This window comes from Tupaia chinensis, unplaced genomic scaffold (genome assembly GCF_000334495.1).
Source record: "Tupaia chinensis unplaced genomic scaffold, TupChi_1.0 Scaffold000046_3, whole genome shotgun sequence".
NCBI classification, from domain to species: domain Eukaryota; kingdom Metazoa; phylum Chordata; class Mammalia; order Scandentia; family Tupaiidae; genus Tupaia; species Tupaia belangeri.
Window position 1 is genome coordinate 4,222,467 of NW_006159504.1, and position 25,251 is coordinate 4,247,717.

At 40.5% G+C, this 25,251-nt stretch overlaps 1 protein-coding gene and 1 pseudogene across 1 annotated transcript in view; one reads left to right on the top strand and one right to left on the bottom strand.

Annotated features, from left to right (window-relative positions):
* Window positions 1-25,251, bottom strand: part of XKR4 (XK related 4) — a 537,397-nt gene that overhangs the window by 146,662 nt on the left and 365,484 nt on the right.
* Window positions 10,924-12,427, top strand: LOC102468650 (E3 ubiquitin-protein ligase Mdm2 pseudogene; annotated as a pseudogene).

Below are 25,251 nucleotides of genomic sequence, written 5' to 3' on the forward strand. Positions count from 1 at the left end.
AAGAGATGAAAAGCCACTCAGAAACTCCCACATTAGGACCAAAATATGAAGACTGAGTTCATATGGTATTTCATGCAAGGACTAGGGCATATAGTAAACATAATGAAATTTCTTCTCAGAAAAAGAAAGATTTGAAAATAAACAAAAATATGTGTTAGAAGAGTCAATCCGAGCCATTTAAATTAAGGTGTGTTACTTCCACACCTTATGTGTACCTCTACCTCCCTTTGTGAAATGCGGGGACCGAAAGCACTAGGGGTTTTTCCATTTACTCGTTTTCATACTTATCTTCTCTTTGCCACGATGTCCTATAATGTGTCAAATCAAACTGCTACAGGGGCAACTTGAGTGGAAATACCTTCCAAATGTCCATTTGGGCAATAATGGGTAGGACTTTGTTAATACCGAAACTTCTTATTGAATCAGCAATTAGGAAAGTGAGAACACAGATTGCAAAGGGTGTCAATCTGCCTGGCCATTATTTGAATGAATGCCTTTCTGGCTCAGCTATATCCAGACCATTAGATGGGATTTTCATAAAAAGGCTTTAATCAATGCTTTGTGAGGTGTGCTAATTAGCTACTGGAGACCAGCAGCAGCAGATGAAAGATCAGGGCCAGAACTCCCTTTGCAGGGGCTGTTGGGCTTCCCTATATCATGTATGAATGTCATGCATGGAGTGGGTGCTCTGGGGTGAGCTCAGGGACAGGCACAATAAGGCCATGATGCAATACATTCCCCTGATCCCTGTGAGGGGTTCTGGGGAGGGGTCAAATGCTACTAAATTTTATTTCATGGACACTTTGGCTCATGCTGGTGACTATTTGCTTTTCTTTAGTTCTAGGAAATGGATAAAAATGCTTATGTTGACATTTCATTAGGCACAGGTGTGTTCCATCTCATATAGCAGCTGCTCTGCTTCAGACTCACTTTTAATATCCTTTGCCTAAAATGCTATTACAATTTTTTCAACATTATACATGTGAGGCCAGCAGGTGGTGTGGAGGTTAAGGTGCTGGATCCCACATGGTCGACTATGTAGTTCAAGTTCTGGACCTGGCAACTTGAAAATTACACCTGGTCCATGTATGCATGTGTCCAAGATCCCAAGAGGAGAATGAAGGAGAAGGGATTGCAGTATAGCCATGCCACACGGGGAGGGGGGTGATTTCTCACTTTCCCTCTTTCTGTCCTCTCTCTGGTGTGGTGACTGTACATGCCCCATAGCAAAATATATATATACACACACACACATATGAAATATTTAAACAGTTAGTAGACAAGAATAGAGCCAGCACAAAGAATTTGGATGCATAAAATACATTTTTGTTTCTATTACATTGCTATAGTTTTGGTGTCCCCCAAAATTCATGTGTTGAGGTTTTGTTATAATGGGATAAAGAGGGTGAAAACTCCATCTACTTATTGTGTTGACAAGTGGGGCCTTTGGAAGGAGATTAATGATGGGCGATTAGGGTGGGGCTCCCATGATTGAGACCTGGTGAGTTCATAAGGAGAGGAATGAGCCAGAGAGCTACGTGAAACATAGGCCATATCCTCCCTGCATGTACCTGACACTCTCTCTGCTTGTCAGCTATGTTTGACGTTACTGGCTTTATGGCTTTGGAATTTCTAGTCACCAGAATCTTGAATCAAATAAACCTCTGTTTATAAATCATTTAGCCTCAGGTATTTCTGTAAGCAATGTCTCTTTTTGACTCATTCAAATGGGATAGGCATTACGGGTTGTGCACGTGAGTGTAATTTGTACTTTCCCAAAGGTGTGACTCTAAAGCCAGATCAAATTATTTTTAACAAATATACAAATATGTACACATAAAAGCTAGAATAATTGATTTTCCAAAACGATTTTCTTAGATTATTTTATCTCTTCTTTTCTGTGATGGTATGTTTAACAGTTTCTAGAATTGATTTGTCTTATTCACTCATTAAGCAAATATTTATTAAGAGGGGAGGACTTCATTTTTTTTTTGGTCCTGGAAAATTTATTTTTATTTTACTTATTTTTAAGCATTTGAAATTAATCTTTTTAAAAAAGTATTTGTATTTAATTAATTAATTTACATTCATTCACTGAACATTGTCACAGCATACAAAATGTGATTTCCCATATAGAATATACTACATAGTGGCTTAATCATACATGTTATCATCAGTAATTTTTCATTTCTAGTTTCATATATATATATATTTTTCTCCCTCTTTCTCATCTCTGCCATTTCCTACCCTCCACCCACACTATCTCAGGTGTCTACAGTTGTTTTCCATTCCTTAAGAGGGGAGGACTTCTAAAAGTTCATGAAAAATACATATGATAAAAAATTATGAAGGATTTAATTTGTTTTTGAGAAAAATATACAAAATGAACTTATACTTAAATTCCATTTCCCATGAACTTTTTGAAGTTCCTTCATGTAATGTACTGGGTGCTTTATAGAAGTACAGATATTGAATAAATTAAGCATGGTCATTGCACTTAACTTCAAAAGACATGGCTCAGTGAGGAAGGAAAGAGTAAGGTAAATACATACTGAGGGTGAGAGATAAGATCACCCTAAGGAGATACTATCTGAACAAACTCCGAAAGGGAAGGATTTGCCTAACTGAAATGGAAAGGGATCTGGGCAAGGCCCAGAGAACGGTAGGTAAAGATCCACATGGGCTGTAGTATTGGGGCCTGCTTGGCAGTCTTCAAGTAGGCCATGTTTCTCAAGTGGAGTGTAATGGGAAATTGAAGAAAGACATGGCCAGACAACAGGCAGGGTTTGAGCAGAAGGGCCTTAGAGCAAGATTATGATGCGGTCCCCATTTTCTTCATGATATGACTGTATTTTCAGTGTTACGATTCTCATTGAATACAAGAAATCTTCCATCTTATTTACGATTATGTTTTGACTAATTCCATTTTGAAGACATTAACATTATAATTCCATTTTGAGAATATGAATGTTTGCCTTGTAATGCCTGCTACAACCGAACAAAACAAACTGATAGCCACTTGATGTGTGGCACGAGCTGTGAGCTCTGGAACACTCTGTCTCCCCAACTTTGACATTTGGTAGCTGAAGAAAACACATCTGTAGGGCGTGATAAATATAGTATTCAGCTAGCAGAGGTCCACTCATTGTGAGTTCACTCTGTGAGAATGTATTTGCTAAGACAGGGGTTTCTAGAGGTTCTGGCTGGGTGCACAGGCCCTGGACCTCATAGCTGATGACTTGAAGATATTCTGGATCTGTCTGAGTGTCACCTTAACCACTAAAATCCTGGGCCAAGTTCCTCTTGTGAACACGTGGAGTTTAGTTCATTACTAGTGCATGTGCTTTTAACACCCTTCTTCCTCTCCTTTTATTTATTTGTCTTTTACTTGTTTAAGTACATATTTGCCTAGGTTTTGCTTGTGCCTGTGTTTTGCAACAAACTAGGTACTTCAGAAACTCTGGCCATATGATCTAGGCACAAATAACCTGCCCTTCTTGTGGAGATGTTAAATTGTCGCTGGGTGCTAGGGGCATTGAACTTTTCTTGGTTCAGAATGACACTATTTAATTATTTATTTATATTGCCATAAGATGCAAACATTTGCCAGAGAGACAAGGAGACAGAGAAAGTGCCTCCCAGTGAGGTATGATCACACCATAGTTCCTTTTCTCTATTTTTTCTTCCCATAAGGATTTTGGGTATGCATACACACATGCCCAGCATGTTTTTCAAGATCCTGGGGCTAGGATTTGAACCACATCTGACCAATGGGTACCTGACTCTTAATGTATAGCATTTAACCACTGTGCTACAGAGACAAGGAGGGGCACTTTATAATCACAACTTTTAGTTGACCTAGAGCATGTTGACAATTTAGAGAACTCTTCTTCACTAGACTTTTTTTAAAAAAAATATTAATTTTATTTATTATTATTATTATTTTTAAGAGAGACACAGAAGGTGGGGGGAAGTGAGAAAGCAAGCTGCCGGGTCCAGGACTCAAACAATGGTCAGCTATGTGGGAGTGCCCTAACCACCACACCACATGCTGGCCTCTCTTCACTAGACTTAATTCTGTAATTTTTTTTCTTGCCATTTTCTAAAAATCACACCTACTATAAAAGAAAAAAGATAAAGTATTTGAAAAATGTTTTTTTTTTTTTCATAGCCATGGATGTGCTTACCAGAGAGAAAGGGAGACAGAGATAGAGAGGTAGAGGAAAAAAGCACCTCCCTCAGTAGGGAGTGTTCAAATTGCAATCCCTTTGAAAAGGTGTGGCATATAGACTCTATGGAATACATTTCAGCCTTAAAAAACAAGACCCTGGCATTTAATAGAAAGTGGTCAAACATGAAGATTTATTACTGAGTGAAGCAAGCTAGGCTATGAAAGAAAGATATTGTATGTCTCCACTTAATATATACTGACTGCCCATACTCTATGGTAGAGACTGAAAGATTGAAGAACATAAAAGTGTTGTAAGTAGTTATGGGCACTGGAGACAGTGTGGAAGTAGGGTAGGAGAGGGGAAGAGCATAGGGAAGGAAATTAGGGGGAAAAATAGAAAGGCAAGACATATGTGGGCCAGAGTAATGGTTTATTACCTATTGATAATAATGTGTATAGTATTCTCAACTGGACTGGTCCAAGGTGTATTTCATGTTGGATAAATTCTCTTTGCAAGCCAAATGATGTATAGTGATCGAATGTATAAAATAATAACAATAAAAAATTAAAAAATGCAATCTCTTCTCTCTTATGTCAAGATTTTGGGCATATATGCTCTGGGCATAAATCTCAGTGAGTAGAATGAACATACTATAAAGTAGCACCTAGCTGGAGCTATATAGCTTACTGCAGTCATCAAATATGCATTTTTTTAATTTCAAGAAAAACAGTTTTCATGGGGTTTTTTCCTCCTGAAACTTTTTAAAAATTAATTTACGTTCGTCCCCTAAGCATACTAAATGTGGTTTCCCATCCATTATATACTGCATAGTGGCTTAATCATGCATGTTGTCATCGATAATTTTCCACTTTAGTTTCATATATATATATTTATATATATTTACCCTCTTTCTCATCTCTGCCATTTCCTACCCTCCACCCACACTATCTCAGGTGTCTACAGTTGTTTTCCATTCCTTAAGAGGGGAGGACTTCTAAAAGTTCATGAAAAATACATATGATAAAAAATTATGAAGGATTTAATTTGTTTTTGAGAAAAATATACAAAATGAACTTATACTTAAATTCCATTTCCCATGAACTTTTTGAAGTTCCTTCATGTAATGTACTGGGTGCTTTATAGAAGTACAGATATTGAATAAATTAAGCATGGTCATTGCACTTAACTTCAAAAGACATGGCTCAGTGAGGAAGGAAAGAGTAAGGTAAATACATACTGAGGGTGAGAGATAAGATCACCCTAAGGAGATACTATCTGAACAAACTCCGAAAGGGAAGGATTTGCCTAACTGAAATGGAAAGGGATCTGGGCAAGGCCCAGAGAACGGTAGGTAAAGATCCACATGGGCTGTAGTATTGGGGCCTGCTTGGCAGTCTTCAAGTAGGCCATGTTTCTCAAGTGGAGTGTAATGGGAAATTGAAGAAAGACATGGCCAGACAACAGGCAGGGTTTGAGCAGAAGGGCCTTAGAGCAAGATTATGATGCGGTCCCCATTTTCTTCATGATATGACTGTATTTTCAGTGTTACGATTCTCATTGAATACAAGAAATCTTCCATCTTATTTACGATTATGTTTTGACTAATTCCATTTTGAAGACATTAACATTATAATTCCATTTTGAGAATATGAATGTTTGCCTTGTAATGCCTGCTACAACCGAACAAAACAAACTGATAGCCACTTGATGTGTGGCACGAGCTGTGAGCTCTGGAACACTCTGTCTCCCCAACTTTGACATTTGGTAGCTGAAGAAAACACATCTGTAGGGCGTGATAAATATAGTATTCAGCTAGCAGAGGTCCACTCATTGTGAGTTCACTCTGTGAGAATGTATTTGCTAAGACAGGGGTTTCTAGAGGTTCTGGCTGGGTGCACAGGCCCTGGACCTCATAGCTGATGACTTGAAGATATTCTGGATCTGTCTGAGTGTCACCTTAACCACTAAAATCCTGGGCCAAGTTCCTCTTGTGAACACGTGGAGTTTAGTTCATTACTAGTGCATGTGCTTTTAACACCCTTCTTCCTCTCCTTTTATTTATTTGTCTTTTACTTGTTTAAGTACATATTTGCCTAGGTTTTGCTTGTGCCTGTGTTTTGCAACAAACTAGGTACTTCAGAAACTCTGGCCATATGATCTAGGCACAAATAACCTGCCCTTCTTGTGGAGATGTTAAATTGTCGCTGGGTGCTAGGGGCATTGAACTTTTCTTGGTTCAGAATGACACTATTTAATTATTTATTTATATTGCCATAAGATGCAAACATTTGCCAGAGAGACAAGGAGACAGAGAAAGTGCCTCCCAGTGAGGTATGATCACACCATAGTTCCTTTTCTCTATTTTTTCTTCCCATAAGGATTTTGGGTATGCATACACACATGCCCAGCATGTTTTTCAAGATCCTGGGGCTAGGATTTGAACCACATCTGACCAATGGGTACCTGACTCTTAATGTATAGCATTTAACCACTGTGCTACAGAGACAAGGAGGGGCACTTTATAATCACAACTTTTAGTTGACCTAGAGCATGTTGACAATTTAGAGAACTCTTCTTCACTAGACTTTTTTTAAAAAAAATATTAATTTTATTTATTATTATTATTATTTTTAAGAGAGACACAGAAGGTGGGGGGAAGTGAGAAAGCAAGCTGCCGGGTCCAGGACTCAAACAATGGTCAGCTATGTGGGAGTGCCCTAACCACCACACCACATGCTGGCCTCTCTTCACTAGACTTAATTCTGTAATTTTTTTTCTTGCCATTTTCTAAAAATCACACCTACTATAAAAGAAAAAAGATAAAGTATTTGAAAAATGTTTTTTTTTTTTTCATAGCCATGGATGTGCTTACCAGAGAGAAAGGGAGACAGAGATAGAGAGGTAGAGGAAAAAAGCACCTCCCTCAGTAGGGAGTGTTCAAATTGCAATCCCTTTGAAAAGGTGTGGCATATAGACTCTATGGAATACATTTCAGCCTTAAAAAACAAGACCCTGGCATTTAATAGAAAGTGGTCAAACATGAAGATTTATTACTGAGTGAAGCAAGCTAGGCTATGAAAGAAAGATATTGTATGTCTCCACTTAATATATACTGACTGCCCATACTCTATGGTAGAGACTGAAAGATTGAAGAACATAAAAGTGTTGTAAGTAGTTATGGGCACTGGAGACAGTGTGGAAGTAGGGTAGGAGAGGGGAAGAGCATAGGGAAGGAAATTAGGGGGAAAAATAGAAAGGCAAGACATATGTGGGCCAGAGTAATGGTTTATTACCTATTGATAATAATGTGTATAGTATTCTCAACTGGACTGGTCCAAGGTGTATTTCATGTTGGATAAATTCTCTTTGCAAGCCAAATGATGTATAGTGATCGAATGTATAAAATAATAACAATAAAAAATTAAAAAATGCAATCTCTTCTCTCTTATGTCAAGATTTTGGGCATATATGCACATATATCCAGTATGTTTTTGAAGTCACTGGGACCAGGATTTGAACCCCAGTTAACCATGTGAGTTCTGGCTACCTTAACCACTAGATTACAGAACTGGCTCAATATACTATTGTTATATTAAGATCATTCAAAGGAATGTCAAGTCATGTTGGCAATTTTCAAAAAGGAGTCCCTGGTGAATTTTTTCCTACTGACTTCACCCACTGAGTCTGTATCAGAGGTAACAAAAATTATTTGAAATTTGTAGCTGGATGCATTTGGTAAAGAATGAGATTTATCATTTTATAAACAAGTTGGTGCTTTCAGAAACACCTGTAGTTGCTCTCTGGTTTTCTTGACAGCCTGCCCAAACTGATGTTATGCCTAATTCTGTATTTGCTATTCAATAATTTGTACATAAATATCTCCTAAGCATTTTGCTGCCTCATTATTTTTCAGAGACCTTTCTTCTTCAGTCAGATAAACTTAACTTCTGAGTCATTTTATCCAACACTTCAGTTAAAAACAAACAAAGCAAACAGCTCCTGGAATTGCCCGTTCCCATTCTACCTTTTGGCTATTCTTTTCTCCTGTGGTAAAAATAGTTCAGCAGTTCTAATGGTAAGTCAGAAGGCTACTATTTCTAAAACATTTTAGATCTGACCTTGCAATCAGTCTTACTCTTAACTATGATCTGGCAAGTTAAACTGTCAATAAGATAATATAAAATAAATAGCACATTTGCTGTCTTATACATTTTCCCCACTGTGTACTTATCTTCCCTCTAGAAAGTGCAAAGGCATTTTTTCTGGGTGGCTTGCTCATACTTTTTCTGCCTGAAGCTAGACCTGACTCCAACAAAGTCTTCCAAACTCAGCCCACCGCTTCCCTTCACGAACCCCACTCATCACCTGCAGGCACCATTTGCTATTCCTGAATCACACCCTCCGCTTTGACATGTGCTGTTTCCTCTTCTTGAAAAGCCTTCCACTCCTCCAGTATCGCACTCTGCAGTCACATTCTACACGTCTGAAAATGATGTGATAATACCAAAAATGATTTGCAAGGGAGACTTGCAGATGGGGGCTCCAAATTCTCACTTGACACCTCTTCTTACTAGTTAGTTATCAAAGCACAAGACAGAAAGGAGGACATTTTATCAGTAAATATGGTTTGCAGTATTGTGTAGTGGACACATATGCTGCTGTTGGAGCCAGGTTGCCTGCAAATGAACCCTGGTTCTCTCCTCACTGCCCCCCATTCCTCTATAATCTCAGACAAGTGATTTTTCTGTGCCTGTCTTTTCTTGTGACATCGAGATAATAGAGCACAGGCATACTTCAGAGATATTACAAGTTCTTCCCCACACCACCGCAACAAAGCACATATTATAATAAAGTGAATCACACACATGTCTTGGTTATAACAGATACTTTTTAAAAGATTTATTTATTTATTTAATTCTGTTTGTCATTATTATTATTATTATTATTATTTTTAAATTTGATCAGTGAGAGATAGAGAAAGAAAGGGAAAGGGAGAAAGCAGGCCACCAGGTCTGGGACTCAAACCATCGACTATGTGGGAATCCAGCCCCTTTAACCACCACGCCACCTGCTGGCCCCAAGAGATATGTTTTTACTGTATTGTTGTCAATGAACTGTTCAATAGCATTATGTCTAATAAAAGCAATGTACATACTTTAATTAAATGTAATTGTGGTTTAAAAATGGTATAATCATCTGAGCCATTAGAGAGTCAGCTTTTGCCCGTGGAGCTCTTGCCTTGATGTTGATGCTTGCAACACGGTGGTGGTTGCTGAAGGCAAGCGTGGCTGTAGCAATTTCTTTCTTTTTTAAAGTTAAATTAATTATTTTTCCTATGAATAAAGAGAGAGAGAGAAAGAGAGAGAGAGAGAGAGAGAGAGAGAGAGAGAGAGAGAAAGCTCACCCTTAACAGAGTCTCGATGCTGTAATCCACCCAGCCTTTGGCTATAGTCATGAATGAGCTTGTGCCTGGGGTATTCAGGAAGGTCTCCAGACTTGAACTGGGAATCTTGCCATGTGGGATAGCTTTGCAGAGTACTGCATTTTATTGCTCTGCCACCATCTGGCCCCCTAGGTGGCATTTTCTTAAAATAAAACAGCAAAATTTGCCACAATAACTGGCTCTGACTCTCATGAAATTTTTCTCAGCAGCATGCAATGCAGTTTGATGGCGCTGATCCACAGTAGAACATCTTTCAAAATTGGAGCCAATCATCTTCAACTCTGCCACTGCTTTATCAGCTGAATTTATGTAATATTTTAAATCTTTTATTGTCATTTCAACAATGTCATTTCAGCATCTTGACCACGAGTAGATATTGTCTCAAGAAGCCACTCTCATTCCTCATCCATAAGAAGTAACTCCTTATCCATTCAAGTTTTATCCTGAGATTGCAGCAATTCAGTTACCTCTGCAGGCTCCACTACTAATTCTTATTCTCTTGCTATTTCCTCTGCATCTACAGTGTCTCCCTCCGTTGAATTCTTGCACCCTCAAAGTCATCCATGAGGGCTGGAATCAGCTTCTTCCAAATTTCTGTTAATTTTGATATTCTGGCCTCTTGCCGTGAATCATAAATATTCTCAAAGGTATCTAGAATGGTGATTTTTTTCCCCCATAAAATTTTCAATTCACTTTGCCCAGATCCATCAGAGGAATCACTATCTATGGCAGTTATAGCCTTGTGAGATGCATTTTCTATATAATAAGACTTGAAAGTCAAATTACTCCTTAGTCTGTGGGCTGAAGAATGAATGTGCTAGCCGGCATGAAACAACATATTCCCCTTGTGCATCTCTATCAGAGCTCTTAGGTGACCAGATGCATTGTCAATGAGCAGTAATATTTTGAAAGCAATCTTTTTCTCTCAGCAGTAGATCTCAATAGTGGGCTTAAACTATTCAGTGAATTGACTATTTTGGGAACATTGCCCTCTGGTGGCAGGGGGGATGCATGGTGGGGTTTCTGTGGGGTGGGGATAATCCTAATATGACTGGAAGAATGATGGGACAAGAAGCTGAGCCCAAGAGGCAGCCCTGACCCCTCTGACTGAGGCCCTGCTGCTTTTGTTGCTAGCAGCCACCCTTCCACCTGGAATAGCGCATTTGAGCACACTGTGGCCTGGACCTTGCCGGTGGCATGGTTGTTGAGGCCTAGGGCACCAGGTTGCCATGCATCCCATGAAGGCAACTGGAGCACCTGTGTGATTCCCTGACTCCAAGCACCAGAAGACCTGCAGGGCAAATATGCAGTACCCACATGTCTGTGTCTACTGATGGTACTGGAAGCACCTTGCAGAGTCCAGCTTTGAAACAGGGACCTTGGTGAGAGCAAAGCCATTGCATTTGAAGTTGTTAAAGTCTGCTGTGCACAAAACGACACTATGAAAGAGGTTATGTTTTATCTTTGTCATTATATTATGACTAAATATTTATATGATGAGGAACAACATATTGTTCAAACAATCTTCCAGGAGATGTATTTGAAGTACCAAGTTTCTCCATGAAAGAGCAGAGGAAAATATATACAATGGTCTACAGGAAGTTGGAAGGAGTCAATAAGCAGGAATCATTAGACTCAGGCACCTCTGTGAATGAGAACAAGTGTCACCTTGAAGGTGGGAGTAATCATAGGACCCTACGCAAGAGCTGCAGGAAGAGAAAGTCTTATCTTCAAATTTGGTTTCTAGACCATCTACCTCATCTAGAAGGAGAACAATTAGTGAGACAGGAGAAAATCCAGAAGAATTATCTGGTGAACAACAAAAAAAGCACCATCGATCAGATAGTATTTCCATTTGCTTTGATGAAAGCCTGGTTCTGTGTGTAGTAAGGGAGATACATTGTAAATGAAGCAATAGCAGTGAATCCACAGCGACTCCATCAGAACTGGGTCTTGAAGCTGATGGAAATGAACGTTCAGGGGATTGGTTGGATCAGGAGGCAGTTTCAGATCAAATTAGTGTAGAATTGGAAGTTAAATCTCTTGATTCAGAAGATTATAGTCTTAGTTAAGAAGGACAAGAGCTCTCAGACGGGGATGAAGAAGTGTATTGATTTATTGTATATAGGGCAGGGTAGAGTGATACAAATTCATTTGAAGAAGACATTGAAATTTCCTTAGCTGACTACTGGAAGTGTACTACATTCAATGAGATGAATCCTCCCCTTCCGCCACATTGCAATAGATGTTGGGCCCTTTGTGAGAATTGACTTCCTGAAGATAAGGGAAGAATAAAGGGGAAATCCCTGTAAAAGACTAATTAGAAAACTCTACCCAAGCAAGAGAGGTATTTGATGTTTCTGACTGTAAAAAATTGCAGCTAATCATTCTGAAGAGTCACACATTGAAGAAAATGATGATAAAATCACACAAGCCTCCCTATCATGAGAAAGTGAGGGCTATTCTCAGCCATAAACTTCTAATAGTATTATTTTTAGCAGACAAGATGATGTCAATGAGTTTGGGAGGAAAGAAACACATGACAAAGAAGAAAGAATGGAATCTAATTTCTCCTTAATGCCATTGGACCTTGTGTGATTGGTCAGGGTTGATCTAAAAATGGTGCATTGTCCATGGCAAAACAGGACATCTTATGGCATGCTTTAGCAAAGAAACTAAAAAAAGGAATAAGCCCTGCTGAGTGTGTAGATGACCAATTTAATTAATTGTGTTACTTCCCCTAGTTGATGTATCTATAAAAGTAGCATTATATATTTTTAACTATGTGACCCTAAAAAGGATTCCTATATAGTAAATTCTCATGTAAAAATGGTAAACTGTTTCTAGTTTATTTTCTAAATTGAGGTATTTATCACTTTTTAGAGATTGGTACTTCGAATTTAGGCATTTCCTACTTAGTCTTGCCTCACATAAACTACTGTTTGTTAGCATGTTTTGGAATGCTGATGTAAACTTGAGCTCAACCTCTGTCCTGTGACTGGAAAGCCAACGCTAGCAGTAGTTTGTATTGATGAGGGTTAGTGCTATTAGTGTTCTAATTCTTACTGGAGGCAAATTCTTTAAGCTCTGCTCTATGTTTTAAAAACAGTTGGAAACCAATACAATTTGTTATTCAGGACCAAAAAATACAGTAAACCATGCTGTAAATAGATTCACTGTCATCCATGCTTTGTCATGGGCAGAGAAGACTTAGAATAATTCTTAAAGGTCCTAGGATTTTCAGAATGCTAAATGAGCATTGGCTTCAGCTTCCATGTCAGCAGCTGTAACTGCCCCTAGTAAGTGACCAGCCCATCCTTTGCAGCTTTGAAACCAGATCTCTGTTTCTCTTTTCTACTTATGAATGACCTAGATGTCATGTTCTTCCAATAGAAGACTGTTTTGCCTATTGAACATCCATTGTGTAGTGTAGCCTCCTTCATTCATGACCTGAGCTATGTCTCCTGGATAGCTTGCTGCAGCTTCTACATTGGCACTTGCAGCTTCCCTTGTAATTTATATTACAGAGTTGACCTTTGTCCTCAGACCTCATGAATCAACCTCTGCTAGGTTCAAATTTCCTTCTGCAGCTTCCTCACTACTCTTAGCCCTCGTAGAATATAAAAAGTCAAGTCTTTGCTCTGGGTTAGGCTTTGGTTAAAGGGAACAAGTCTTTTGTCCAGACTTCTAAAATATGCTCTGTCTCTTTAATAAGGCTCTTTGACTTTCTTATCACTCATGTGTTCATTGGAGTAGCACTTTCAATTTCTTTCCAGAACTTTCCTTTGCATCACAGTTTGGCTAACTGTTGGGCATTAGAGGCATAGTTTTCAGCCTGTCTTGGGTTTTGACATGCCTTCCTCATAAAACTTAATCATTTCCAGCTTTTTATTTAAAGTAAGAGACACAAGACTTCCTGTCATTTGATCATGTAGATTATAGGGTTGTTAACTGGTCTATGTTTAGTAGTATCTCAGAAAACAGGGAGGCCCAAGGATAGTGAGAAAGATGGGGAATGGCTAGTCAGTGGAGCAGTCAGGGCACAGGCAACATTTATCAATTAAGACCACCTTGTTACATGGGTGTGGGTTTGGCACCCCAAAACAATTACAATAGTAACATCGAAGATCACTGTAGATCACTATAACAGATAAACTAATAATGAAAAAGTTTGGAGTATTAGGAAAATTACCAAAAGATGGCATAGAGACATGAAGGGCTGTTTCAAAGAATAGTGGCAATACACTTGCTCGATGCAGGGTGCCAGGGACCTTCGGTTTGTAGAAAAACACGGTACATCGAAGCACAATAAAGCAAAGAGCAGTAAAACAAGATAGGTACGCCTATACCTACCCAATCTTTTCTTTAGCTACATGTGTAAAATTGGAATAATAGAACATTAAGAGCCACTAAGAGGACTTCATAAAATTAAACATTAACAATCAGAAGAATGTCATTCTAATTGTTAGAAAATTAGGACTTACATCAGAAGTGTTAACTATTTAATATTTACTATCATAGCAAATTCCAAATTTACCATCTTAGCAAATTCAGCCTTTAACTCACCTGAAATGAAAATCAGTTGTACCAAAAATTTAAAAACTAAAACCATATGTTTCTGCTCTTTCAAATACTCTCTATGCTTGAACTGAGTGTCTCAGCTGCTCCCTTTACACTGGACTTAGTGATTTACTGTCCTCCTTGTCCCTCTTCTAGCCACTTCAGCACTTCCTGTGGCGTGTACCAGGATCAAACGCTGTGCTACAGACCTGAGCTGTGAACTTGTACAAAGCCTTTTAGGTCAGAGTTATAATTAGGTACATCAAAGGCTGAGTAGTTGCAACAGCTCTCTGGTCTGTTTCAGTTTGAACATTTGCTCATTTATTTACTCAGCATTTCCCCTGGTCTGTCGTGTACACATCTTCACATCTGACCCTCCCATGATTTTGCCTTCCTACTGGAGTATTTTGAGAATTAATGAGACCATGTACCTAACATTTGGGTTGATTAAAAAAGGAGATACTGGAATTGGTTTGTAACCAAGTGGCTAAGAGAGCTAAATCCTACATGGCCAACTGTGGTTGGCATCCCGGTCCTGGTGGTATGAAGCACTTGCTGGGTGTGTTTGTGTGCATCCCTCAAGTCCTGACAGATGGAGGAGATGGGATTGAGACGTGATTAGGTTTCATTGAGGGATGTTTTTCTCTCTCCCTCTTTCTGGCAAGCACACATACCCTATGGCAATTAAAAAAGAGAGAGAAAGAGAGATGCTAATAAAAAGAAAATGAAGCATTAATACATGGAACCTCCCTGCAGAATATAAACTGATCAAGTTTGGAATTAGTTGGGCATTCATCTGACCCTTTGTAAGAAAGGAATTTTTTACAAACTGATTTTCCACCTTTAGGATGCTGTGTCAATGGAATCAATACCTAATTGAAGTCTTCCTGAACCGAAGTTCTGACCTTCTACGCGCCCTCCCTTCCTCATTCCTTAATGGCTCCACTGCAGTGTTCCTGGCAACATTACGAATCATCTGATTACCTTTATTGCTATAAACTCTGAAACAAACCATCTCAGCCATATCGTGCAAAATATATTGCCCCCTTAGTAACTCAGTATTATATTTCACTCTGTTTCTCAAAACCTAGTAGCTAGCATTTTATTCTTTGAAATATATTCACAACTGCTTTTAAAAAGTGGTCATCTGAAAATAAATGCTATCACTTTGTGTAACAGTGTCATGTTCAAAGTGATCTTGTTCCAGGTCAATGACTACTTCCATTCATTACCTCATATCCCTGTTGGAATAAAACTAAGTACAAGTCATAGTTTGAGTTCTGTTAAAATATCAAACCTCAGCATCGGACAGAGTTACTGCCTTTCCCAACCATTGAAGGAGAGAAAAATTGATAAAGGCATCTCCAATTACAATGCTCTACAGACTTAAAGAATAATTCTTTCCTTTAATAGCTCTATTTAGAATGATACTTACTTTTATTTTGAGGGACTTTATATAGAAACACAACGTGACTGGAAGACAAAACACAAGGTATCTTTCTAACCTGGATTTGACCTTCCCCTTTAGTCCTGGTGTGTGTGTTTGTTTTCCATTTGATTTATTTGGGGACAATCAAATCAAGGATATTACTATATGCATCATTTGCAATAGAGAATTTTACGTTTTTGTTTATTTATTTCTTCCTTGAGTGAGAGAGACAGAGACACAGCAGGGCCCCAATGCTGCAATCCACTCCTAGCCTCAGCCAGCCCCAAATCATGGGCATGTGAATGTCTGGCACATCCAGGGGGTCTCCACACAGGAGCCTGGAACCTCTCCAGCTGGCGCATCTTAGAGTGTCACATTATCTCTGGCCACTGTCATGCCCTGGTCTCCTAAACTTTTGCTGTTAATCCTACACTAAACTCTTACCCCAGGGGGCTGAGGCAGGAAACTGGCAAAATCACTTGTAAACCAGTTTCTTGATGTCTTCAGTGTTTTGCTTCATTTCCCAAGATGACACGACCCAGTTGTGTCCGGCCTTGTTCTTCATTCGAGGTTGTTTACATCTGTGTGTTCCTCAAGAACACCTGGACATGTGCGAGAGGAATGGATGCTATCAATATCCCTTCATGAGGTGCTCATGATAATCGACAAAGAAGTATGGCAGCAGGGAGTTCTGAACACAGTGCTTGCCTTATTTATTTATTTATTTATTGTTATAGGGCGTGTGAGCTTGCCAGCAACACAGAGATATAGAAAGAAGGAAAGTTAGAAATCACCCCGCGGGGGGAATGGTCACACTGAAATCCCTTCTCTATTCTTGTCTTGGGATTCTGGGCACACATTCACATGTGCCCAGTATGGCTTCCAAGCCACCAGGTCTGGGACTCGAACTGTGGTCAGTCATGTGGAAATCCAGGGCCTTAACCACCACACCACTCGCTTGTCCTCAGTGCTTTCCTTGTGCACTTATTAGAATACTAAGAGAAGCACATATAATGGGTTTTGTGCCAGTATTAAGTGCCAGGCCTTGAGCTCAGTGCCTCCTGTTCAGGTCACTGTAATAAATGTCCATAGTGTTCTTGATGACGCTAGAGGTTGTTCCTATTTCAGAGGGAATACATTGAGCCTCTGTGAGGTTAGAGGTTGAGAAATTTGCCTTCATTTCAGAGCTGGGTGCTGGACTTTGGAGCCTCGGCAGTGGGTTCTCCTGAAGGCCCTCGAGGGTAGGGCTTCTGCTGGGAACCCTGGCAGAAAAGCACAGAGCCCTTTACTGGGATGCAGTGTAAGGAGCTGGTTGGGGTCAGCAACAGACAGTGCATCATGATTCTGCTGACACTGAAGCCCACAACAAACAGGAGGTGGAGGGCCAGCCCAGCAGCACAGTGGTTAAGTGTTGTTAATCATTGGGAGCCAGATCCCCCAGGGCTGACTGTGGTTCAAATCCCGGTCCTGGCAGCTTGAAAAACTTGCCAGGTGCATGTGTGTGTATTCGCCAAATCCTGATGGGGTGGCGAAATGGATGAAGACAGATTGCTGTGTGGCTGCTGCCCATCGTGGGGATTCAATCTCTCTGCCTCTGGCAAGTGCACAAGCTTTCTAACAACGGCAACAACACAGGAAGTGGAAGACAGTAGCCCAGCCTATCTGCTGTCAATCACACACAGATGTAAGGGAGCACCGGAGTGGACACCAGAGCCTGGGACAGCTCGGCAGTGCCCGGGCACCTTTGTAATAAGCACAGGTCGTCTCTGTGCTCTGAGAGACTGAGCAGGAGCCAGCAGTCAGCGCGGACTTGCCCACAGTAGCATTCCATGGGAACTGGTGGGGTGAAAGTGAAAGGAGGACGGCTCTGTCTCCTTGATCTGCGAATTAAGAGGGACATCTCCTCAAGACACTTCCAACTGGTGTGGTAATTAGCCCAGTCCTGCGAAGTGTAGTGTTTGGTAATTTGGGGGAAGATACGAAGCACAGATAGAGATTGATGAGCACATGGTGAGCAAGCGAGGATTAGATGCCTCTCGAGTTCATTCTGTTGCTGCTTTACATTCAGAGAAGCCGACAAGACGAGATGACAGACAGAGAGGTGTGGAGTGTCACCCACAGGCAAGACCTCTGGCTCCAACACCATAAACCCTGTTGCTGGCTTTATAATATTTTTCCTTCAAAAGAAAGCTGCAAGGTTTGGCTCAGTGAAGAGCAGATTTACTTCTGGGGTTCTCCTGGAATAATAGAATAACCCACTCTCCTAGTCAAATTGAGGTGGGTGACTGGATAGTAACCAGAGGATAAGAGGGACATCTCCTCAAGACACTTCCAACTGGTGTGGTAATTAGCCCAGTCCTGCGAAGTGTAGTGTTTGGTAATTTGGGGGAAGATACGAAGCACAGATAGAGATTGATGAGCACATGGTGAGCAAGCGAGGATTAGATGCCTCTCGAGTTCATTCTGTTGCTGCTTTACATTCAGAGAAGCCGACAAGACGAGATGACAGACAGAGAGGTGTGGAGTGTCACCCACAGGCAAGACCTCTGGCTCCAACACCATAAACCCTGTTGCTGGCTTTATAATATTTTTCCTTCAAAAGAAAGCTGCAAGGTTTGGCTCAGTGAAGAGCAGATTTACTTCTGGGGTTCTCCTGGAATAATAGAATAACCCACTCTCCTAGTCAAATTGAGGTGGGTGACTAGATAGTAACCAGAGGATTTTTTTTTTTTTTTTTTTTTGTAGGGAGACAAGACAGTATTTCTCTAACATAATGAATTCAGGGGCATTGTATTCCATGTGATCTGCGAAGCTGGCTAGGTTTCCAGCTAGAAGAGAGTGGTGTGACCATTTAGCATGCTCTATTTTACAGAGGAGACTCTTAGCCAAAGCAAATGGCATGCTCACAGTCACTTAGCCAGTTAGTAGTCGAGACTCGAATCTGCTTCTTCCAACCAGCCCATTTACTTGCCAACCTATTTCCTCTGTCTGCCTTTGTAGGTCAGTTTTTATCGTGGATGCAGGCAATGTCTCCTGCAGCTCCAAGAGGAATAGTAAAATGCCTTTCAACTTAAGAAACTGAGCATTACTGATGTCTGTGAAGCCCCTTCTTCCCTCTGCCTCATCCCCACAGGCAACCACTTTCCTGAATTTCATGTTAATCATTCCCTTGTTTTTCTCCATAGCAAGCTACCTCTCTTGATTTTCAATATTTAGTTTATTATGAGAGCCAAATGCACAGATGTTCCCCAAAGCACAATGGCTATTTTATAGCTCTAATATAAGATCACAATTCTAAAGCCATAAAAATAGCCAATTAGGCTTCTAGATCAATCCTGCACTTGCACCCCATTAGCCACCAACAAACTCTTTTTGGCTCTGAGATGACACCACCAAATCGGACCATTAAGAACTTGCTTTTTGGCATTTCCCCGTTCTTTGATAATGTAAATTTGTAAGAATAATGAGCTCCTTTGGGGGATCCTTTGTTTCTCTAAACTCACTGCACTATTTCGTATCCTGCACGGTTTCATGTGCTATTGTCTCAGAACCAGAAAACAATAACAACAAAACTAGACTTCCTCCCTTCCCAAGCATTAACTCCACTCACAGGGACAAACAAAAACATTTGTACTCCAGCATTGTCAGTTTTAATTTCTATTCCCTGATGAAGACACAATCTGACTGTCACCATGGCAACACGCTGCCTGGAGCAGCGAATAGGTATTACTCGCACACAATCTCGCTCACAAATTCTCTTTATAAGTGTTAGGAGAGGTGTGATCTTCTCCTAGAACTCACTAAATTAAAAAAGGCTGAAGAAAATCTAATTAGTGTTTCCAGAAGTGTCTTTCCGGGGTCTGATAATATCAGATTACTGTTTCATTCCCCCCTCCCCTGTATCCACGAGGTACAGGCACACACGAAGGTACCCTAAGGAGTGGTAAGTAAGGAGGGCTTTCAGGCTGCACCAGGACCGCAGGCCTTCAGCTCCTGGGTCCTGTGGGTCTGCCTGGAGTTTTCATCCCAACTTCCTTCCTTCCTCCCTCCCTCTCTTCTCTCCTTTCTCCCTTGAGAGAAAAGCAGTGATGTATTCCGACTCCTTCGCTCAGCTTATGTGACCATGCAGCCATGATTGTGAGGTTACTTTGGCTTATTGCCATCCAAAGAGTCATATTAGAGTTAAGTATTCTCCATGCGACAGAAGGAAGAGGGCGCTTCTAGAGGACCTGCCAGGTACAAGGTCTGAAACAGGACGCTGCCCCTCACATCGCCTCGGCCGGTCCTCCCAGGTGCCGGCCCTTGGAGGTCTGGCTTACTCTCCCATTGCTCTGATGAAGGAACAGGTGCAGAGAGGTGGAGGAACAGCCAGTGGTCAAAGCGATTACATGGTGCAGCCAAGACGCCCAGCATGGTCTTTTAGACTCTGAACCTTCTCTCCCTTATGCAATGGGGAGGCAGGGACCATGCTTTTTTCGTTTTCCAGGTAGTGGTGGTTGTGGAGGCAGGGGCACTGTCGTGAAGCATTGTAACTTCCAAATACTGTGCTGGAGTTAGAGAAGGAGTGTGCATCTGTTATCTCAGGTGTGTTTGTGTGTGTGTGTGAGAGAGAGAGAGATGGGGGCTGGGAGGGAGGATGAGAGATGAAGCAGTGAAAAGAAATATAATAATTTACAATGACTCATTCATTGGATCAATGTTATGGATTCAGCCCAAACTGCCTCTAACATCAGGAAGTACAGCCACCAGTTTTAGGAATCCTATTTGTTCCTAAGAGTGTAGGAAACAGCTCAACCTGAATGACATAAATGCCAATAAACTTGCGAGACAAAGATTAGCATTGGTGTCTAATGGAGTGGAGGTAATGTTCTAAGAAACTTTCAAGAAATTGCACATGTTTTTTCTTATAAAGGTATAGTTTTCCAAAAAATAGAAAGGGTACTTTGTGGTTTTAAACCTGTAGGTCCGTGGACAGAGTGGAGACTATGTGTCATTTTCCGAAAGATTCTCCAAGGCTCCATAAACCCAGTAGGACAACTCTGGGTTGAAGGAAAAAATCACAACAGAAGCAGTATGCGTTGGCTCCAGACTGTGTGTAACCTAGGGCCAGAGGAAGGCCCTGGGGGAGAGTGGGTCAATATTTCATTTCAAATGAGGTAAAATGAATTTAAGTTGGTCTCCGTCCATTTGAAAAAAAAAATAGAATGTGAACGAGGAAACTCACTTTTTGCTAAATTTATAAACCTGTGGGTAGCTCTCTTCTTCTCTATTTGAGACTGAAACGAGGAGGTGGGACTACGACACAGGTGGACTGAGGACCCCCCGTATATCATAGAAATACTAGGTTATTTCTGGGGGACTGTGGGAAATTTTCCCCCAATTCCTTTTTATCCCATTAACATGCACATAAAATTTCTCATGATAACCATCTTTCAGTGTAGAGTTCAGTGGTATTAAATGCACCTACTATGCTGTGCAACCACCACCACCATCCATTTTAGAACTTCTCTGTCTCATAAAACTGAAACTCCTTTCCTGTTAAATGCTCATTGCCAATTCCCCCTCCCCAACCCCTGCCCAACTCCATTTTACTGTCTGTCTTTACGATTTTGACTTCTCCAGCTACCCTGTGTGAGTGGAACTACAGAGCAAGTGTCTCTCTGCGACTTAATTCACTTACCATGTGTTCTTTTTTTCCTTTCCTTTCCTCTCCTTTCCCTTTTCCTTCCTTTCTTCTTTCTCTCTCTTTCTTTCTTCTTTTTTCTTTCTCTAGTATCCATCCAATAAATATGAAGCAGTATTCCCTTATAGTTTTAATTTGCATTTTCCTAATGCTTAGTACTGTGGAACATCTTTTCATGTGATTTTTGGCCATTTGTATGCCTTTTTGGGGGAAATGGCCATTCAAGTCCTTTGTTCACTATTTTTTTTTTTTTGAGAGATTTTTGCTATGGAGTGCATGCACTCAGCAGAGCGACAGAGAGAGAGAGAGAGAGAGAGAGAGAGAGAGAGAGACAGAGAGAGAGATCACCCTCCTCCCCGGGAGGGGTGATGGCCACACCACAATCCCTTCTCCTCCATTCTCTTTTCAGGATTTTGGTCATGCATGCACACACACAGTGTGTGTCTCAGGCTGTGGTATCTGGGAATTAAAACAGTTGGCCAAATGCCAGTCTGTGCGTTAACCACTACACCACCTGCTGGTCCCATCTTTTGTCCACTTTGAGCTGGATCATTCATTGTTAAGGAATTGTTGTGAGTAATCTCCTTCTCCATCCGAGACAGAAAAGAAGTGAGATGATGACACTCTTCCTGTGTCAGAAGTTTCGGGGTTTTTTTTTTTTTTTTTTTCTTTAGAGCTTCTTTCACTTTTAATATCTGTTACTGGAGAGAGTCAGAGAGAGAGAGAAAGAGAAAGAGAAGAGAGAGAGAGAGAGAGAGAGAGAGAGAGAGAGAGAACACTCTCTAGGGGGGATGGGGACACCACAATTTCTTCTCTTCCATTTCTCCTCACAGAATTTTGGGTATGTACACGTACTTACCTGGTGTGTTTTTCAAGCCTCCAAGTCTGGGACTCAAACCATGTAATTGGCCAAGTACAGTCTAACCGCTTTAACTACCATGCCACCAGCTGTACTGAGAAGTTCTAGGTTCTTTACATTCTCAAATCTATTTCTTCCTAACACATTGAAGTTTAGATAATTAAATTTCTTTCTAATTAGGGAAACTCTAAAGCATGTTCAAGGTTTACAGTAAGTGAAAACATAGAAGATTATTTATGCCGAAAATTTGTTCATGTTGAAGTACTTAATCCAAAGGGATAGCACCCAGAGCCTGGGACTCTGGCCCAGCTCTATCTGTTACTGGTGATGGAATCTTTTCAGACTCACATTGAAATAGGATGGTGGAGCAGGAACTGGCTTAGAGAAAGGCCTTATTCTGCTATATTTCTTATGTCTACCCTTTAATGGTTCCTTCATCATGATCTACACTTCAGTTTATGTCTCCATCTTAAAACTTGGGCTCTTAGTCACTTTTTGAATTGTCTTTTTTCCTTTAAAGTCTAGAAATTCTACCCTGGCTACCCTGATTTCTTCTCTTCTATTTTTTTTTTTTTTTAATTTTTGCTAGAGGGTGTGTGTGCTCCCTGGAGAGAGACAGAGACACACAGGAAAAGTGAATACTCATCCTCCAGGAGGATTGCTGTCCCTTTTCCTCCATTCTCCTTTCAGGATTTTGTGCATACATGCACACACACCCTGGTCTGTTTTTCAAATCTCCTGGTCTGGGACTCAAACTATGAAGTTGGCCGTGTGGAATTTAGCTGCCTTAACCACCACGCTACTGGCTGGCTTCCATTTGTGGGTTTTTTTTTTTTTTATTTCTCTTTTAAACTTTGCACTGCTATGTTCTGTGGTGTGTCCTGTGATCTCATAATTGTCCAATCTAACAGGCTTTTTACGGTTCTCCTCTTGTCTGGCTCCTCACAGCCATTTCTTTCGAACTCTCCTGCTCTGGCTGCTAAATCATCTGCCCTTCTGAGATGCCCTCCTCTCTCCTCCTCTCTCATTTCCTTCTCCTTCACTGTCTCTTCTACTCTAGATCCTTGAGTAGGAGTGCCCCCCCACCCCATATCCTTTCCCTGACTTTCTCTTCTCTTAAATGAGCTCTTCCTAGGTGACCTGCTTTATTTTTGCTACTTAATCTATCAACTTAGATCAAGCTACAGTGTGTACAAGGCCTGTCCCAGCCTCTTCAGGTGGGATCAGTACTTTCTTCTTTGGGCTTCCACTGTCCTCTGGGTCCACTCGTGATGACCTTTGCACTTGCTTGTTCACGTGCTGCTTCTTTTCCTGGACTATATGCTCTTTCAGGGTGAGTGGTCTCAGCCCTCTTCCTTTCTCTGGTGTCTGAGTACTGGCCTGCCCAAGTACTCGATGATCTTTTATTGAGCAAATGAATGTAATAACTTATGAATATTTCCTGAAAGTCCTAAGTAAGACACACAGCCTGTCTTTGGTCGATAGGTTGTTGGACTGACCTTTTAGAAATAAAGAGTGATTTCTGGACCCTTGAGCTTCCGAAGCAAGCTCACATCATCCTCATCTGTTTCCTGGGGTGGGCAGGGCTATGGCACTGGAGATGCTGCGGGAGGACTTCCACTTCTCGGGTCTCCAGCTTCTCAGTAGATCCCTCCCAGACATTTCTACATTGAAATAATTTCACTTGTTCCCCTTCCATGAAACTCCTCACCTCTTTGAATGGAAAAAAATATTGCTTCTGTGTTCACAAAGCAATTAAAAATTGAAGTTTACTCCAAATGTTTTTTGTCACATCAATTCTCTATATTGTGTTTAAAAAATTTTGTGAAACAGTGTTTTGCATTTATTTATTCAGACATGTATTTCAAAGATCTTTGTTAAAATAAATTTGTTTTCTAGTTATATAATTGGGATGCATTTTATATTGTTTTATTTCATATTTTAGCTAACAAAAATCTGAAATGGCAGCCTTTCTCAAACTCTCCACACCGGGAACTTCCCCCTTTTCAATCCTATGTTGGAAAATACCATGCCGTATGGAATTACCCAAGTGTTTGAACTGATAATAGTGTGTGGGTGTTTAAAAAGTTTTGGAGTTTGGGTGTCTCTTTAGTTTCACAGACTCTTGGAGGTTTTGTCACAGCTGAGTGTTAAGCTGTGGAATTTAGGATCACAATGAAAGTGCTGACAAAAACTTAGCCAGGCAGGACTCAGCAGGCCCTGTCCTACGCAATCAGCAGCACATTGTGAGTTTCGCAGAGTGAAGCTCCACGTGATTTTATACTAGCAAACGTTTACATGCTAATGGGATCCGCGCTCCTCACCCACCCTCCCAACTTGCATCTGGCTCTGATGGTCTGTGGGACGCTCGTGCTCCCTCGTTCTTTGTTCATTGCACAGATAAATGCTTCTCTATATATGAGTATTTCATGTTTTATAAAAAAGCCTTTTTAAAATTATTCAATATGAAATGATCCTGGTTCTTTAATCCTGCTGAGTCATCAAGAAAATACTAGCTTACATGCCTGAAGAATGTTTCAAACCTCAGTTCAATTCCAATCTGTCAAATAAATGCAGATGATGTATCTACGTCAAAGTGTACATTTTGTGATGAGAAAGGCATTTAAGAGGTTATGGGAGCTTCCTTTACCCACCCACCCAATCAGAATTGGTTCAGAAAATCCTGATGATATAACTATCTGTGGCTTCCTTGAAAAAAAAAATCTATTTGGAAAAATACCATGGTAAGCCACTTTTGAATTTTTTTTTGCTCAGTTGGCCTCATCTGTCTTCCCTTTTGTCCCTGCTCAGCAACTGCTTTGTTTTCTACAATGAACTTTATTTATTGTTTTTACTTTTTATTTACATTTAATCATTGTATATTTTTACAGCGTACAACATAGGTTCTTAAAGCATAAATGCATTGCTTGTCAGGTAAGTTAAAAATACTACTGTACACACTATCTTTCCATTCTTGTATCGGTTCCTTTTGTTGCCCCTTGAGTTTCTTCTTCCCACCCCCAGGTCTCCACCTCCTTCTTCTTTTTTTTTTTTTTTTTTTGAGAGGTTTTCGGCATATGGTGGTTTGGCTCTCCAGGCAGACAG